Source organism: Oryzias melastigma, linkage group LG5 (assembly GCF_002922805.2).
Source record: "Oryzias melastigma strain HK-1 linkage group LG5, ASM292280v2, whole genome shotgun sequence".
NCBI classification, from domain to species: Eukaryota; Metazoa; Chordata; class Actinopteri; order Beloniformes; family Adrianichthyidae; genus Oryzias; species Oryzias melastigma.
The window spans coordinates 14,942,423-14,961,476 of NC_050516.1; the positions used below are offsets into that span (position 1 = coordinate 14,942,423).

General features: G+C 38.5%; 1 protein-coding gene across 4 annotated transcripts in view; it reads right to left on the reverse strand.

Annotated features, from left to right (window-relative positions):
* plxnb1b (plexin b1b) overlaps positions 1-19,054 on the reverse strand; it is a 63,484-nt gene that overhangs the window by 39,038 nt on the left and 5,392 nt on the right. For 2 of the 4 annotated variants that reach the window (XM_024270171.2, XM_024270168.2), the window contains exon 2: positions 16,842-16,970. The exons of 1 other annotated variant lie outside the window; for it this stretch is intronic. The gene's annotated coding sequence lies outside the window, so the exon portion shown is untranslated. Of the gene's footprint in view, positions 1-11,715; positions 12,470-16,841; positions 16,971-19,054 lie in introns of those variants that run through there. One more of the 4 variants, XM_024270170.2, reaches the window with a different exon arrangement.

Genomic DNA, 19,054 nt, shown 5'->3' on the forward strand with positions numbered 1-19,054 from the left:
AACAGAAATTCTGGCACTAAACTTTTTAAAGATCCTTGAGCAGTCATCTTAATAGTAATACGTATTATCTGTGAATCAGTGTGATATGATGTCAGTCAAATTTCCAAGCTGAACTGCATCCTTTTAATGGTCAAAAGAACTTACAGGGGCGAGGGGGTTTCTAGCACCAAGTTAATAACTTATTTCAAGAAAATGTCAATCTTTTCAAACTCATCTGGGAAATAGCATAAAATCATTATAGCTAGTAAGTTTCTAACCTAGGTTCCTAAAGTAACTTCACAACATTGGAAAACAGACAGCCACCTGTTACCACTTAACCATTGAAAGTCAGCCTCATTTTTTCACATGGCGTCAGACGGCGAAATGCGTGAATCAGCAATCTCCAACACTCTTTTACAGCATTCATAGGATAATAGAACGCAGTGTTGGAGCCAGAAGTTTTCTAGAGCAATCAAGTCGCTTCAGTGGTCTCTTTCTGTGTGTGTGTGTGTGGTTCCCTCCCCCAAAACTCATCTCAATAGCATAAAAAGAATGGCTGGGAAAATGGGGAGGGTGAAGAACACATCTTCATGAAGCTGTGAGGACCACCATCATTAGGATGTTCACCTCACAGATCTGTGGTCTGTTTGGGGGTGGGGTGGGAGTAGGAGGTGTCAGGGTGATGCAGTAAGATGCATTTGGGTGATAGGGAGGGGTTATAACGGTGTCAGAGAACCCAATGTCAATGCAAAACCCTCACAGTGATAAAGTTGTGTGTTTGGGAAGGGTAGTAGAAGTTGTGGTAACCCCACCACGCACACACACACATCCCCTCCCCCAAAACGCTCCTCCCAGCCCCCCATGAGTCCCTTTATGGTTCCAGCAGCAGGGTGACTCCTCAAAGAACTTCTTATCAGAGAGCCATGCTCTTCATAAAAAAACTCTAGAAGAACCAGAACTTTCCAGTCTAAACTAATCCCAGTGTGAATGTGCATAACTGAGTACATGCACAGTCTGAAAAGTGTGAAAGCTTAAATGTGCTTAGCTAATGAGATACAATTTTAAGACACGTACAGCTTAGAACTTGAACAATTACAAACCTGCACAGTTAAAAATGTGCAAAGCTAAATATGTCTACAGTGAAAAATGTCCAAAACAAAAAATTTGCAATGTCATGAACATTTTTAAGGTGCATTGCTGTGAATATGCAACGGGTAAAACATGAAAAGCTACATATGTGCAAACCAGCATCTTTTTCATTCAAAGATTTTTTCCACAGATTGTTGGGATCAGTATGAACCATTGTTTTGTTAGTTGGACCAGAACCATCTGAGGAGAACCTGCTGAAGTTAACTTAATTCAACAAATGCAGTCACAAAATCTAAACTATGACACAGAACCAAGAAACTAACCTTGCAGAAGAAAAAAAAAGGAATTGAAATATGGCAAAAAAAAATCTGAAAATACCTTCAAGAGAACATTATTATTAAACAAGTACAAATGTCACAAATTTCACTTTCTAGCATAGACCATCATTTCAACCAAAACCAAAAATCTTTGTGCGCATTAAAACTTTTAGACTGTTCAAAAACAAATCCAATGTGTGTGCAGATTTCCAGTTATAAACTTCAAGCTGCAGTCTGCTGTGGATATCTGCAGGTGTCCCACACCTCGCCCTCATTTATCCATAGCAGACTTGTGTTAATGAGAAAAGAATCCGCAAGCATTCGTATTGAAAAGCATTAGTGGATCAATCAGGAAACGGAGGTTTAAGTTTATATCTGAAGTTGAAGCCCTGTTTACAGAGGAACAACAGAAAACTTTCTCTGGAGCCCCAATTCAGAAATTTGACATAAAAAACAAACATCCTGAGATGCAATATTATTCTGTTCTACAAAAGAACAGTTTAAGTAAAAGGGGGAATGAGACTAAGAGTAGTGACTAATTCAGATAGCAGTAGTAAGATTATATCATATTATAGTTTTTCTTCACTTCATTGTATCATAACTCAAGGACAAATATATTTGATTATCTTTTATCTGTGACATATAAAGAAACAAAGTAAAAAATGTAGCCAGATCTTTTCATTCATTCATGCAGCTCCTACAGTAAATTGTGAAACTCACCTTACTGTGAGCATCTCTGAATTATCTGGTGAACCCACACAAGTCCTCTTAAACAAAAACATAAACCCAAGACATCATCCCTGTTTTCCATGATGTAGTAATGTATGATGTCGAGAAAACTTTTTAATAAGGCTATTCCCACATGCAATAAGTTTCTTTTTCTTTAAATGTTAAAATGTGGAAAGCCTTAAATGAGTATGAGTTCAATGGAAACGGTAAAGAACTGAGTTTTTACCCTTTCCCACAGGACTGTGAGCTAAAATGAGCCGAGTGACTTTACATGGACTCAGTTAAGACACAGAAAACTCCACCTTTAACCAATCAAAGCAACCACGCCTTTGATGAGGTGAAAAACATCAACAAACCATGTTTGCTTTGCTCTGGCCTGTTCCTCTGAGGTCCAACTGCTCTTTCACAAACCACGGTTACCTGAACCTCTGAGCCTCTACATCTGCAAAACTACTGCCCGGGTTTAGCAGCTGCCTTTGAAGCTGGCGATTCTTTTATCTGATTAAACACTCACATGGGCTCCAATTTTTCCACTTTACTGCAGAGATGTGGGAACTTTGGTGAAGAAGGATGATCTCACAGCTCATTAGGAACATCCTCAGACCTTCTTTTTTACCCCTCAAAAAACTGTTTTTCTTCCAGGATATTTAACCTTGACAGCCCACGCACCTCCTGGATTCCTACTTTAATCAAAACACGGCTTAAGAACATGAGCCTGATGTTCTACTTTGATCTGGAACGTTTCTAGAGAACCAGAGAAATCAAAGTATGATCAGAAGAAAAAATATTTCACAGATTTGGTGCTTTTCTTGCTACTTTGATTAGCACAAGATATATTTCACTTAAACATGAATAGGGTGGGGTTTTTTATCAGATACACATATTCTAAATAAATATGACATGAGAGGGGACACTATGTCTCTATGAAGGAAGCAGCCTGAAATATCATTTTTTATAGCAGAAATACTATGTTAAAATCACGCACTGCCAGAATCCACCCAGCTGGGGATTTGCCTCTGAAACTGTCATAGTGAGAGCTAAAGCACAAAAACAATTGGGTCTTAAATATAAGCTAAACAAAAAGCAAAGCAGAAAAATATAATTTTTGTGATTTTCACTAGTTATAATATACCTGAAAGCAAGTAACCCTGCGAAACATCCTGTCTAGGGTGTACCATGCCTTCAGCCAACAGTGGCCAGGTTAGGCTCCGGCAACCACATGAGCATGGATGGATAAAACAGGTTAAGAAAATGGATGGATGGATGGATGGTAAAACAAAGCTTTACATGTACAAAATAAGCATTAGAAAACCAGCTTGGAATAAATTCATCCAAATAAAATACAGATTAGGGCTACAGGATATGAGGAAAACTTGCAATGAGCGATATTAGTGATCAATATTGCAATGATTATATGACTTGCAATACATAGAAAAATAGAAAAAACAAAAAATAACTAATATTTAATTTCACTGCAACAGTTTTGTTTAAATAAAAGTCATCATAACTTAAATTATACTCCAAATGACCCTCATGTCTCTATAAGAGGTGGTGCCTAGCATAAAAGGCTCCACTCGATTGGTCAGTGGCATTAAACGTTTCATGCTATTGGTCAAATGTGTAAAGCAGGCATGTCCAAAGTCTGGCCTGTGGGCCAAATGTCAACATCCTCAAGCTCCTTTCATGTGGCAACCAGCATTTTCTAAAAACTGGGTGTACGATTTCTTGATTCTGGTTGGCTAAATTCCGTTTTAGGCCATCGTTGACCTGTGGCAACACTATCACGCAACCTTTCTGTCTCACTTTGTAGCTCATTTCTAAAATTTTAACTGTAAATAAAATTAGAAACATTAACAGTGAGTAGCACTGTTTCTTCTATTTGATTTATTAAATATTTCTGCTGCCATAAAATTACATAGCATGTGTGTAGACATCTATGGTGACAATTTATTGCAGTTTAAGCTGTCATTTACGTTACGCATGTCGTACAGGCTGATATCGCAATGACAATAAATTTAGGATTTATTGTACAGATCGAATACGAATTAAAAACAAAAACAGGATAAAAATTAAAAATGTGAACATTTTGGGATATTAAATAGATTTAAAAAATTGACTCATCATAAGTTCATAAAAATAATCAAAAGTGTTATGATATCCAGTAGAGGCAGCAGAGGCTGCAAAGTTACTGCTAACTCAGTAGGAGCAACAACAGCAGAGTGAAGGCGCACAGTAGCATCGGTAAAAAATCTGTATCAGACAAATTGATGATTAAAAAAAAAACAAAAACATCTGCTTATACATTATTTTCTACAGATAAGTCTCTCGTATAAAGTTCTGCTGTGACGGCGCAGCCAGAAATTCACCAGCAAAAGTTAAACCTGAAAATGTCAGTGAGAAAGTTTGAAATCTCAATAACAAAACTGTGGTTTCTTCCCAACTAGTGTGAAACGGGGGGTAGTACCTATCTCATACCATTTAAGGATCATTTAAGAGATCCATTGCTTTAGAGATCAATAGATAAAAATTATTCTTAATGTTTTGCCTGGTGAAATAAAGGTTTCAAATAAAATGGTTTAGCTGTCAGATACCACAGACACTAAAATCAACTCAAAACTTGAACTGAAACCAGATCAGCTGCTCCTGTTCCGTTCCTTCTGAAAAACTGTAGAAATATTTCTGAACTTAGCGAGAACTGCGAGTTCTTGATCAGAAGTGCCACCATCTTTAAAGATCTGTAGAAAAGCACCTGAAGACACAAACTGCTGATAAGGAGCACACACGAACAACCTAAGAAAAAAAAAAACTATTCTGTAAAAAGTTATGGGTGCAAAACATAATTTGGAGAACACAGAGCTTAAGATGGTCAACAAACCACCCTGAATCATCAAAGTGTGGGAAAAAAAGAGCTACTTTCAGAGCTACATCAGAACCGGACCATACCAAAACCTCGAAGGACGATGAAAGTCGAGGAAGCGTAGAGGTAGTGATTGAGATTCTGCGCCGCGTCTGATAAAACCACAGACGATGCAGGAGATTTCGAAGGAACAAGGACACAGTCGGCCGAGCACTTCCCCTTCATCGCTCTGTTGTCTTTTTCTGACTTTAGAGCATGAAAAGAACAAACTGCAGTCATAAAAACAGAGGGCGACTAAATGACATGATTTGATTATATTGCTGTGTTCATAGGCGGAGTCCCAGACGCCCCGAAAGTCACCTTGTCTGTGTGAGGCTGAAAGACAGAGGTCGACTCTGTGAGGTTTTTATCAGCCAGCTGCTTCATGCTGTGATACCAAACAGAAGGAGAACAGAAGCAAAACATGGAATTATCTCTGTCTTCATCTTCAGAGGGATGGAGGAATATTCCTCAAAGGAGAAACAGAACAGCACTTCAATTGTAAGCTCCAAGTAACGTTAACCTATTAAAACCCATATTGTTAATAATCTATAAGATTGTGAGAATAAAAATATTATTTTTTTTACTTTTTTTTGTTAGTGTCTACATATTTTTGCTTATCAGGAAGTCGGTTTGTCTCCCCAAAACAAAGAGGGTTCCAGTTCATACTGCTGGAGGACTGCCGGGCAACGTGTGAACACTGTACCCACCAACAGCAGCAAGTACAACTCCACTGCTTCCCAAGCATGGGAACCCCTCACTGCCAGCAGACCCTTCACAGGATCGAGGGGGAAGGATTAGGAAGGAGGACGAAAGCCAACAGAACCGAGGAAGGAGGATCAGCCGCTCATTTATGTAACCAAGGTCAGCTAGAGGAAAAACAGAGAGACCACGAAGCAGGAGGGATAATGCAGAGTAGGGAGGTATGAAAACAAGGGTTTGAGGTCTGGCATGGAGGGGGCAGCAGTTTTAAATAGCAGCTCGCCGAGCAGGAATGTGAAGCCGATCTGCAGCAAGTTTAAGTCCACAAGGCACAGCAGTTCAGCTGAGGTGACTGCATTCAAAAATAACAAAGACAAGCATAAGACAAGAGCCATACAAACAGAAGAGGAGCATCTCATCTTCTGACATCCTCAAACTGTCCACTGATCCCTCTAAACCTTCAAAAATGCTTCCTGAAGGACAACCACTGCTACACTGACATCAGTCATCCTGGAGAGTCCTTAAATTCTCATAACTGATCATTCTGTGTGTAGAGGTCTGGGTTCTTCACTAAAGGACTTGTAAGTGCAGAAGAAAAAAATCAAAAGCTTTAGACAAACCCATGGTGACTTTCTGTTTCAGTATGGTCTCCTAATTTTTTTTAATGACTGAGGTTGCACTTGGGCCAAAAATTTCCAACCAGAGTAAGTTTGACACCAAAGTCTAAATATTTGGCTGCTTTGATGGCTTCATTAGGTGCAATTGTAGTTGACACCAACGTTTGTTGCTTTAGATTAGACAGGGGTGCCCAGATCCAGACCTCGAGTCCTACATGTTTTCTAACCAACCTGCCATTGAAGCTCCTTATGGACTAAACACACCTGATTCAGGCAATCAACGGCAGATAAGGCAGGGTCTCTGGACCGGCCCTTGAGGTGTGGATGTGGACACCCCTGCTTAACATAGTCTGCTGCCCTGAAGTCATGCAGATCAAACATGACAATCCTGGTTTCCCTGTGAGCCGGGGTCTCTGGTCACTTCTGGGTGAACGAAAGTTACAAAAAGTCTGAGTATATACGCATCAATTGTAACAAGAGTATTGGGCCACTACCCTACCATGCAACCACATTAAATCATACATTTATAATCAGTCTCTGCCACACACATATCGCAAAAGGCAGCATAAACAGAAATAAACTATAACACACGTGCAAAAAAAAAAAAAATTCATGTATTAAACAAATAAAGCAGAGCTCTTTAAATATCTGACCAATCACATGGACCCCTTTTATGATAGATGCATACCTCCCATGTAGACGTGGGTCATTTGGAATATAATTTCACTTATATTTAAACAAAGCTGTTGCAGTAAAACATAATTTATGTAATAGTTATTTTTTGTTTTGCTATTTCTTCATGTATCGCAAGTTATTTCGTCATAGTCACAAGTTTTTATTTTTTCGTGCAGCCCACCACAACATAAACCAAAATGACAACACTGTCCTCAACACAGCAGACCATAATGGAAAACAATAACATACTTTATTAAAGTACTTCTATTTTCTATTACTCCACAGATCCCTCCGTTTTCATTTACTGGTACATGATAAATCAATGAAGTGTGGAACTTGTGTGATCCACGCTCAGCCTCTGATCTTCATGGTCAATGTGAGCACAGGACAGGAAAGACCTGATCTTCCTTTTGGTTTACTTTATTCAAACTTTAGTCAAGACTGGGTTTTGTTTTACTGTAATGATTATTTTACAGGACAATCAGCCTACAGACTCAAGCCTCTATGATCCAAAATGTGTGTCTCCTTTTTACTTTCCCAAAGTGACACATCACAACAAATTTAGGACATCTGCACTGATAATATATAGAAAAGCAAATAAACTAATGCTTAGCATTCTTGAGTGGTTTTTATTTTCAGGTTTTCCTTGTCAAGAACCTCTTCAGTGGGTCACTTTCATAAAAAATGTCACAGTAAATACACCAGACCTTAAATAAACACAGTGGCTGGCTTTGTCTTTTATTAATAACAAGTTGATCATTTCACAAGAAGATAAACAAATTCAAAGACAAAAGGGGGTAAATAAATCAGAGTTCTTCGGTCATCCTGACGTCAGTTACTCCCATCAGCAGTCAGAGCAGGAACGCCTCCCACCATCACTGCTTTGGTTTTTAAACTGAACAGGATGACAGCAGAGCAGGTCTGCAGCCTATTTATTCACCAAAATGACATCAACACCAATCAGTTCAAGGGACACAGACAGGAAGTCCTCCAAACCAGCATGAATCCAGCATCAATCAGCTGCTGCTCAATGACAAAGGTCGATGGGACGTTTCACTGATCATCAGACAGGCATGTGCGAGGGCAGCTGGGTCTTTGCAGTGGGACTCATCTGCAACTGTAAAATCTCTGAAACAGAAACGAGCCATAGATCGGATCGGAGCATGCCTCCTCCCCAGGGCTGGAGGTCAAGGGGTGAATATAGTGGGTTAGTGTGTCGTTTCTAATTGATCTGCAGCATAATGAACACGGCCCGTCAATCTATGCTGGAGGGGGCAGCGAGCACACTGAGGTGCCCGACTGGACTTCATTCACTGTCTGAGCATCGTCTGACACTTTTGAAACAACTCCAACTATTCTTCATGAATCATTGATTCCATTTAGAGGAAGTGCAGAAAGAGAGGAGAAGCTTTTCTACAAGGAGCAGAGACTTTCAACAGTTTAAAAAAAGGGGGAGGGGGGGTTGGAACAGAGGCCTGTTTCATGTTAAGGTCGTTCAAAGGTGCAGAGGTGGAGCATTTGCTCTCTGTTCTGGGGACCTCAGGTCTTTTTTTACGAGTCTGTCACTGCGGCTTAACAACATGCGGGTCTGTGAGTTTAGCGGTTCTGACCTGTGCAGCAGGTTCTATGTACACACAGCAGTTTCTCTGTGAGATTCCCCACCACAGCCATGTCCAAAGGCAGCCAGAAACACATTTTCACAAACACTGGACCACATCTGTTTCTGCAGAACAAACAGAAGTTTGTGTTTTCTGTGTTCACAGTGTGGCCTTCAGGGCTCATTTAGACCCTGGGGGGGACTTTCAAACCATAAATGTGTTGAAAAGTCCACCACTGTCAACGCTGTTAACACAGTTCAGAGGTCAGAAAACCTCACTGAGAGGTCTGTACACGGATTATGGAACCCCGTGACCTCTGACCCCATCAGGAAGCTTTAGGCTGCCCTGCAGCAAAAAACTGTTTTTTTAAATGGAAATGTTAAGAATAAATAAAGATAAAGTTAAATTTGGTCATAATGTGATATAGTGAATTAGAATTGATTCGGAATCTGAAGTAACGATCATCCCTAATCCTAAATATCATATGGCAACCAATTTATATAACTATTTTGATTTACTGATCAATTCTTTAAGTGTAGCTTCAACTCAAAGCCTCAACCACAGCAGGTCTGGAATAAAACAGATGTTTTGACTTCAGAACACCTGATTTGGACCGAGAACAGATTCTAGTGCGACTCATTTAGATAAACAACAGCTTAGAGAGGAGCAAAGATCACAACCAGCTGAACTAGCGTAAATAATCTAGCTGGTACTAAAACATCTCTGCACATTCAAGACAGAAAGATTGACTGTCATGTCCGTTTACCTGCAGCTGATGCTTCTCTTCTAGCTCACATTTTGTAGAAATACTCATAATCAAACTTTATTATCAAAGGCTCAATCCAAGAGCTAATCGCTTTTTAAGGCAGTCATTAACTTCATGGTTTCAAAATGTTAAACTTCAGCATCCAAAATTTGAAAGAGCAATGAAAAAAAGAGAGCAGCTCTGTTCCAGAGAAGAGCTGAGAGCATCACCTCAGCTCCTCTAGACCTCACCCTTTCGTACAGCTGAAGGTCAGAATCAAGTTTTCAAATCTGCTCATCGAACCTCAGCTAATTCAACAAAAAAAGGTCTTGGCTCCAGCTCGGAGAACAGTTTCATCGGTGCTAACCTGCAGCACGACACAAAACAAACCTGTGGGCTAAAGTGCAACTTGAACAAGCAAAAATGAGTCAGACCCAAACAGAATATCATATTTTCTCAAACAAACACTGTAAATGTGATCCCATCATTTCCAACACTTAATGGGAGGGGGGCCTCACCATAACCATCAACATCCTACTCTGTACACGTTTTATTCCACTTCTTAAACACAAATGACAACCATTTCTGTATAGCTTTTTCAAATTCCAGTAAAACAGTATATCCTTTCATAATCTTTCCTAATTAAACACGACAGATTTAGGGGAAACCGCTGGAACTATTTCAATGTTCTGTAATTTACTGTAATTCTGATTTTTCTGTAAGTCTAACCCCTCATTTATCTTTTCTTCTAAAGATCCTACATTTGTAAAGAAAAAAAAGCTCCGGATCACAGCCGTTTTAGTCTTTTAATGTCATAAAACTGACGTGTGCAGAATCCAAATAAAGAAGATAAACCTTCCCAGTTGAAGTTCATTTCTTGGTCTTAAAAGACCACTGGAAACGTTCATTTTTCCCTTTGACTTAGTTTGCTTAAAAAAAATCTAATTGTCAAAATTGTCAAACTTTTAGAATTGTATTGAATATAATTTAAATATAATTTCTAACCTTTTTAACTTTAGGGGTTCCTGTTAAATAAACAAATAAAAGTAATGGCCAGAGACTGCTGTCTTTTTGAGATTAAAAAACTTTCAACAAGTAGAATGTACTTGTAGTATTTAACTTCAACTTAAGATTTTATACCACTATACGAGACTTCCCGTATTTTATTTTTTAAATGTTCTTAACCCGTTCATAAATTTTCTAATTCAACATTTTTCCATTTCCTCTAGATTTTGAATTCTAGGGTTTAAGTGGAGTTTTATCATTGTGTTATCATTTTTTCTTAGTAAACTTTTCTTTTTTAGCCATTGTAGTCATCTAATAAATCTTATATTTAAAAATTCAAGCAATGTTTAAGGACCTTTAGTTACCCATTGTTTGCCAACATTTTTATCTGAAAACTTGGCAAAAATAGTTCTAACACTTCATCTTTTTTTTACAATTCTCAATTTTTAAGGTATCTTAGAATTAATCACTTCATTTAGATTCATTATAGTTTGTCCGATAATTATTACTAAATTTACAAGCACTATCTAAGCTGGGGATACAGTATCGTTTTGCGGTTGCTTTTTGAACATACTTGCATTATTCTTGACTACTTACTATCCGGTCTTTTACTCTAAGCAGCATCTTTAACAATGCTCAGCCCTTTAATGCTCATTTCAGTGTCAGCTACAAGTGTTCATTTTGAATTAATAGCATAGAACTTTGTCTTTTTTATGTTTATATGGAAAGATCGTCTCTTTAGGCATCCTAAAACTAACTTAGAATTTTTCAGCATGTTTAGCAATTTAGGATCTGAGCAAGGGTTATGCATCGGCTTTCAGATGACTCAACCTATTTAACATACAACTGCAGATTTTAGATATTCAGCACATAACTTTGCAACTATTGCTTCTTTTTAGCTTTCATGATCTTTCCTCTGCTAACTTAGCGCGCAGCTTAAATCTCGCATTGTTGTCTCGGATCTAAAATTCTTGGCATTTTTCAGCATTATCCTTGCTAGCTTCGAAGTCACTACAAGTTTTCATATTCTGCTTCAACCGTAGAGTATTAGTTGGATTATATATATATATATAAGCACATTTATTAGTTGGATTATATATATATATATATATATATATATATAAGCACATTTCCTTTTTTTCCAAGGTATAAACTTCCATGAAAACTATTAACATTGTTGTTCAAGTCATTAAATGATTATTAAGAGTCTGATTACTTTTTGAAGCAACAATTGTGCCCTCCTCTGCTTCACGTCTACATGCATTTACTCCAAAACAAAAAATAAAAAGACAACTCTGCTTTTTGGTAAGTGTTTCCCCAAAGAGAAGCCTTTTTTCCCCAGCAGCATTAGCTTTCCTCCCACCTTAAACGAAGTGAGAGGGTCTCAGATGTCCCGGGACGGCTGGTCTGTCATCGCAGTCCTGCAGCCAGTCGGAAACTTCAGCACGCCGGTCCTGCATTCATCTTTGGCCTTCCATAGAAACCCTCCCCCTTTCCCACAGCAGATCCCTCCCCAAGAGCATTCAAATGGAGTTAAGGGGGGTGAGTCGATTTAGAGGGACCTGTCCTGAGAAAAGGGCGTTTCTACGGAAACTGAGTATTCATTCTTCTCCAGCAGCTTTCAGGGCTGCCACTTGGCGACAGTTTACTGGCTGGGCTTCAAAATGCTGCTTTCATGCCTCCCAGTCACCACGCACATGTGCACACACAAGGAAAAAAAAAAAAAAAACAGGCTCTCATGCCATTGCATCAAGAAACTGCAATGAAAATTCCCTGATGTCACATAAAGGACATTCAGTTTCCATCGTCATACATAAAAACCCAAAAGAAGGAAAATAACTCAACTTGCCAGCACCTGCAGCCCTTCATGCACTAACTTCTTTAAGACGCCATACCTTATCAGAAGAACCAGGTGACCATCATCTAGTGTTCCAGATGGAGTCCCCCCCCCCTCGCCCCACAGCCACACCCACTCACCTGTCCTTCAGCTGATCGATTCTACTATCAGCACCAGCTGTTTTCCAGAGGAAGAAAACCCTTTCGAGTCTTCACATCCCCTCCTCCTCCTCTACTCAAAACGACACGTCCAGAGACTCCCACCTTTGTGTGATCATACCCGTGGCTCTGGTTGGCTCCTCCCAAACAAAGGGCACAAAGAAGGGGGAGGCAGCCCCACCCTGCCCCCACCTCTGTCTACCTTAGAGACCAAGTATTTGCAAACCAGTGCATGCAAAAACATGCAAACTGAAAAGAGTCCTGCACTTCTGAGGAGCGTGTATGTGCACATGAAACAGATGAAACATCAATACTAAAAGTTTCCTAAAATTCATTTTTTTATAACATTTGAGGAAAAAGACCCAAAGAGCTTAAGCTTTTAAGCTTTTTCCAATTACAGTGGAGTTGTACCTTTTTAATGTTTCCGATTAGTTGATCTGAAAACCTGAACAAACAAAAAACTTCTGCTTTTTATTTTGGAACCGAAAATAGGTTTAAAGTCTCACTACTGTGATTTTTTGAGCCATCTTAAAAGGACTTCCAGTGGTCTTCATTATGATCATGCTGTATTAGCCAAAATAAAAAAAAACCGGAGTTCAAATTCACCTCCGGATTGAGGGCGGGAATTTAGGAACGGAGCAACCCCACTCCGCCTTCACTCCACTGCTGAGAAGTCTCCCGCTAGCTTAACATTATCAGCGCAACAAAAACAGTGCGCAATACTGGAGCTATCCAGCTGCACAGTTTTGAACCAGACACCAGCTCAGACGAGGAAAACAAAGACGTATATGAATATAGTCATCTAAAAGTGGATGCATCACAATGGAGCGGAGCAGGGAGCTTGTAGCCCGCCCAGAGAATTTTCTCGACACAAACACGATCTTTTTCAAACAGCAGTTTTTTTTTTTTTTTGTCTGGCCGATTCACAACAATTTAAATAAAAAATACTAAGAAATGCAAACTATGCTCAATTTCCTTTACACATGCTCTCCATCATGAGAAAAATGCAAAAAGTTAAAATATCAAAAATACAATTTGCAAAGCGAGTCTTTGAAAAAAACATGAAAACACATTGCATGTTTTCAATTCCAAGAAGTGAACAGGATAATGATGGCAGCAGATGAACAGGGCAGATGAGAGGCAGATGAAACCAGTGTTTCAGCAGAAAATGATGTAGTTAGAGCTTTCATTCATATCATGATGTTGTGTTAGAAACATTGAAATATTTAATTTAAGTTATGACCATATATTGATCTTTGCATAAAAGGCTGTTTTTACCCAATTAATGTTTATATTTTTTCTGCTTTCAGGAACTTCCTGTCTGTATATTTAAGCTCAGACTACCTGGTTCTTCTTTTTGTTGCAAATCCTTATACATGTCTGGATTTTAGTTCTGCAAATACAAAAAAAAGAAACTAAAAACGTACATCTCAACTGCTGATCACAGGATCAAATGCACAGCAGGAAAAAGCAGCAGCCGCCTCGATTTAAGTTCATAATGAGAGCTCATTAGGTTTGGATCTGCATTAAACAGAAGAGAGGATTAAAGCTTGGGATAAGGCGTAAGAGTTTTACGATTTCACAGCAGGTCTGCGTGTGTGTTTGCGTCTCATTCTTCAATGCAGATCTCGTCTTCTCATGCAGAGCATTGCCACAAAGCTCCTTCACTCCCTGTAGCCCTGAGGGCCTTCCAGAGACCCCAGCTTCATTCACACACAAAGGAAAAAATGGAAATGATCCCAGAGAATGTAGTTGAATGAGTGACGATGGAGGAAACTGAATGGAGAGCCAAGGGTTGCATCAGGAGGGAATATGCTCAGAGAGGGCACAAAAATCTAAGTTTTAATGACTCCCATCACATTTGGTAGTGAAATTAGCTTTTTGAATGTTGAGATACATGTAGCCTTTTTTAAGCCCCTTTTCCACCAAGCTGTTTCTAGTTCTAGTCTGGAGACTGACTTAGCATCCCTTCTTTGGCTAATCACCACTTAAGCTTGGACTAGTAGCTCTGAAAACTGATTCTCAACAACTTTTCACAGGGCCACAGTAAAAACCTCTTCATGCTGTTTAGGTCAACAGTTGGAGGTGGAGTTACAGTTAAAAAACAGAATGTCAGTCTTCAGAAGAAGATGCTCTGCGGTTGTCCTTTGAAACTCCAAATTAACTGGAGGGAAACAATTGGACAAAGCCTTCATTCTCTACATCTAGTGATTAAATGTAAACGGACAATTGGATAACGTAATGATGTGACCTTTTAGGCACCAAAGTGGTACGGGCCAAAAAGTGAACAAAAACCAGCTCATTTTTGGTAGAAAATAGAATCTGAAGCTGTTTGGAAGAGAAAAATGTAAGAATGTTGGTGCATTATGTCCAAGTTTAAAGACAGAAGGGACGGAAAGGAACTTTGTGAAATTCCAGTGGATTGAGTTTGAGAGCAAATCAATGCAGCACAAATGGAAGAAAAGAGAGTCTTAATTAAAAACTATACTAGTCAAATGTCTTTCAATTTGCTACTTAGTCCAAGAGTGTTAACACCTAATCTATCTATAAACTGAAAGACGTACAACATGCTTTGCCTTAGTATATTCAATATATAACTAAATTAAAAAATGGACAGAAAACATTCACTGTTTTATTTAAAATGAAGGAAACCCTCTGCTCCTTTGCAGCACAGGAAAACTACTTTATGAAAACACAGGTATATTTTATACAAAGACACCTGTGGCTTCTAAGATCTGCTTGTTTTAATGACAACCACCCCCCCTTTCACTACGCAGACAACCCTCAACACACATCAACCAAATGTCAATGGCATTGATCTTTTTTTTTAATTCACACTCCTCCTCCATGGCTTCTCCCTCAAAACATGTTTTAAAACTTTTATTTGTATTGTCCGGTTGCTCTGTTGCACCTCCAGCTGTTGGGTTTTCATTTTTATGACTGTCGTAAAAGTGAACTAAATCATTAGTACCACGTTTTTACTTCGATTTTACTAGTCAATCATAGATCACATAGCTGCAATGTCACTGTTGCTATGAAGTGATGCTCAAATTCCAGGGGTCGATTCTGACACATAAATCTGAACCTTTACAGATTTACTGGACATCATCCACGTTTGCCAGAGTTCAACAATAAACCCTTAAAGTCCACACTATATTTTTTTCAATTGTAAAATTGTTCCTAGTGGTCTTTGAATTCTGATTATGCAGTTTTTAGTCAAAATCAAAAAGCATGTTTCATTTCTTAAGACATATTTTACCGCAGAGCAGAAGGAGCTCATTAGAAATTCCCCTCTGACTGTTAATGCAGAAATAATCCTTGACTAATTTCCCATCAACCCTTTGTTTACTTTCTCTGTTGCTAGCTTATAGCACCTCACAAATCCAAGCTATCATTAGCATAAAAAAAAACAGCAAGCAATATCGGAGCTATCCAGCCATACAGTTTTGAGCAATATTGGAGCTCAGACGAGGAAAATTAAGACATGAATTAATCTATTGTCTGCAGGTGGATGCATCTGAACTGAAGCGGAGAAGGGAAGACTTTGGCTCACCCATGGCAGTTTCTGCATCACAAACCCGAGGTTTTCATGTGCTTATGATCATCACGATTAAAAAAAAAAGAAATCCTCAAAAACACAGTTTTAATCTTAAATTATTTTAAATATGTTCTTAATTATGAGAAAAATGCTACAAGAACATGTTAAAAACACAATTTTCATTGGAGTGTCTTTAAAAGCATTACATACACATTAATGAGATGAGTCAGTACAGACCTTTGTCCTTCTCACAGTGCATTTCACGCTCACAGAGCAAAGGATTCTGGGTAGACCGCATCATTGCTTCAACTGTGACCTTATGCAAACACACCTGCTTCATTCATGAGGCAACAACAGACACACAAACACAACACACATTCAGAACCCAATCACCAACACACTGCAATAAGTCAATGATTCACTTCAGCATCACTTCAACAGTTGTGCATTCCTGAACTGCATGTCTGAATATGTAACAGACTGCTCGTCAAATGAGGGCTATAGGATTTTTAAATCCTATAGTGCAGATAACAAGCATAAAAACTCAGGGCCTTCATCCTGTCTGGCACGCGGCTTAGCCTTTGTGTCTGCTTGGAAATGTGATTAGCAGCAACTGGAGCACAGCTTATATTAGTGGGCATGTGTCCACTTTCAGCTGCATTCAGGTGCACGGGCCTAGCAGAAGAACAAAAAAAAGAAAAATTCAAAGGTCGATTCTGCAGCAGATCTCCTTGATAGTGAATGGGAAGGCAGCGGCTCTTAAGTTCCAGACACGAAGCTAAAGACAGAAGAGGAGCGCGCCCCCGGGCAAGTGTCCCACTAAATCATTTACGTGCTGCTGTACTCAGTGGGAGTTCCAACAGTTCTGAAAACCTGTTCCAGGTCCACAGAAGCAGTTCTGCTTTTTTAAAACGTAAAAATTTTCCTGGAAACAATTCACAAAAAGTTTTGCATACCTTCATGTAGATTCACTCAGGTCAGGATATTCTGTAAGGTATTGTCCTATGTGGATTTGGTTGAAGAATGGAAATAGTAATAACTCCCCTTTCCTCCGTTTTCCCCCACACTCCACTCCCAGGAGAGATCTGAAGACCAGAGCAAAGAAAAACTTCCTGATAAAAATTGTGCAATTCCAACAGGTGCTCATTTGGGGGGCGCTATTGTCCAAAACAACCTAAACTTTCTAGGTTACAGGTTTTTTTTTTTTTTTTTTAAAACAAAAAAGCAATAGAAAGAAAACAAGCTAGTCTCTCTAATCTAAATGACATAATAGGCATGTGGCCCTCCTTGCAATATCCCATTTACCTAGCAAATATTTTCAAACTGTTATGTTCTTTCTTTTTCAGATTCACACAGTGTGTCATTTGCTTCTTTAATTTTTCTTTGGTAAGTAAAAAGTCCATCTGTATTCACAACACAAGAGAACTGGGCAAAATGACCCCTCCCCCTTCGCATTCCAAACAGGAAGTACTCACTGGCTCCAAGAAGCTAAATACCCATAGACTTCTATTAAGAAATAAACAGCTAATACTGTCATTATATTTGTCAGAATAACCATTATTGCTCTGCTAGCTTTTTCTTAACATCTTCTTGCTAAACCTAATTTTTTTCAAATACTTTTTTTTAATTGCAGGTAATAAACTGACCAATAAGATGTCTCAGTAAAAGCATGTGGTGCTCGCTGGCCCCACCACCAACGTTTGATAGATTCTCCCGAACCTAGTTTCAAACTGAGCCGTTTTAAGACAATGATCCATAACACAGGTGTTAGGTTTTTTTTACATCATAGCTTTGTCGTAATCTTGCCTCAGCACAAGTGATCACAGCAAATGTCCACTAAACTGTACTGCTGACCACTTCTGACAACAGCTTCATCAGAATTCCCCTAATTCAAGCCCAAAACAGAATAATCAAAACACTTTAATAAACCAGAGTATGGTTGTAAATGCACTCTGGCAGATTTCATCCAGGATTGTGCTTTCAGACTGAGAAAAGCTTAAGGTTATGTGCTTCACTTAACCACAGTCTGATATTTTTTAATGGAAAAAAATAAGCAGACATTTTTTATTACTATATTACATGGGGGGGGGGGTTCTTTTGATTTTCCCAATTTCAATACTAAGGGAAGAAATATTTTCTTAATTTAGTTCTTTGTGAATTCAAGAGAATTTACTTTGAATTGTATTTTTTATTTAGAAAGTTGAATTAAAAAGAAGGCACATAATCGTATTCACAGTGAAATATACTTGATTTCTTTTGGGGTAAATTTTATGCCTTTTTTTTCTAAAATAATGACATGCGTTTATTTTCATCTATTAAAATCCGGTATTTAACTAACCGCCCGCCTGCTGTGATAAAATAGATGAATTTGATGCTTGTCCATATGAGCACTAATCCTCTAAATTATGACAGATTATAAATGAATAACCCTTTTTGCTGCAGGCACAGACACTAACAACAGTTTGCTTTGAATGGAGTCACAAACAGGCTATACTAACTTGCAGAACTCTTAACTAACTTTGTTACAAACAAAGAGACAATCTCGATTTTTAGCTTTATGGCCATAGATTCGCATCATTGAAGGTAAATATTTATATGTTCAGAGCTGATTATTGCTTCTCCATGATGAGAGGATTTAAATCAGTTAAAGTCCACAGTCACATTTCAATAAATATTACTAAAAGTATTAATCTGGGGCTTTCTACCACACTGTGTTGATAATCTCCCTCAAAAATTGACTAAAAACATTTCACAAAAACATTTTCATCTTTAATAAAGCAATAAAAACATTACAAAAGTCAAAAGTGGACAGAGCAAAAACTTAACTATAGCATTTTGACTAGAAATAGATTATACTTTTTGGCTGATAGCAACATCTAAAAGTTACTTTCATACATATGACGTAAGAAAAGCTATAACAAGTTATACCAAATCAGAAACTGTAACATATCCTGGTTTATCAAACTGCAGGATCAATGGTGGGTTTTGGTGAAGTTAATTATCCCTTAGTGGACATGGTAAGGGTTTCATCCACAGGATGTTCTTGTACAATATTTTATTTTCACATAAAGCTAAATAAATGACTTCCTAGGTTAGTTTTTCCCATCGGCTGTTTTTGGACACCCTTCCTCTGTTTTTCTGTCTGCTCTGCTAATTGGTTCTTGAGATC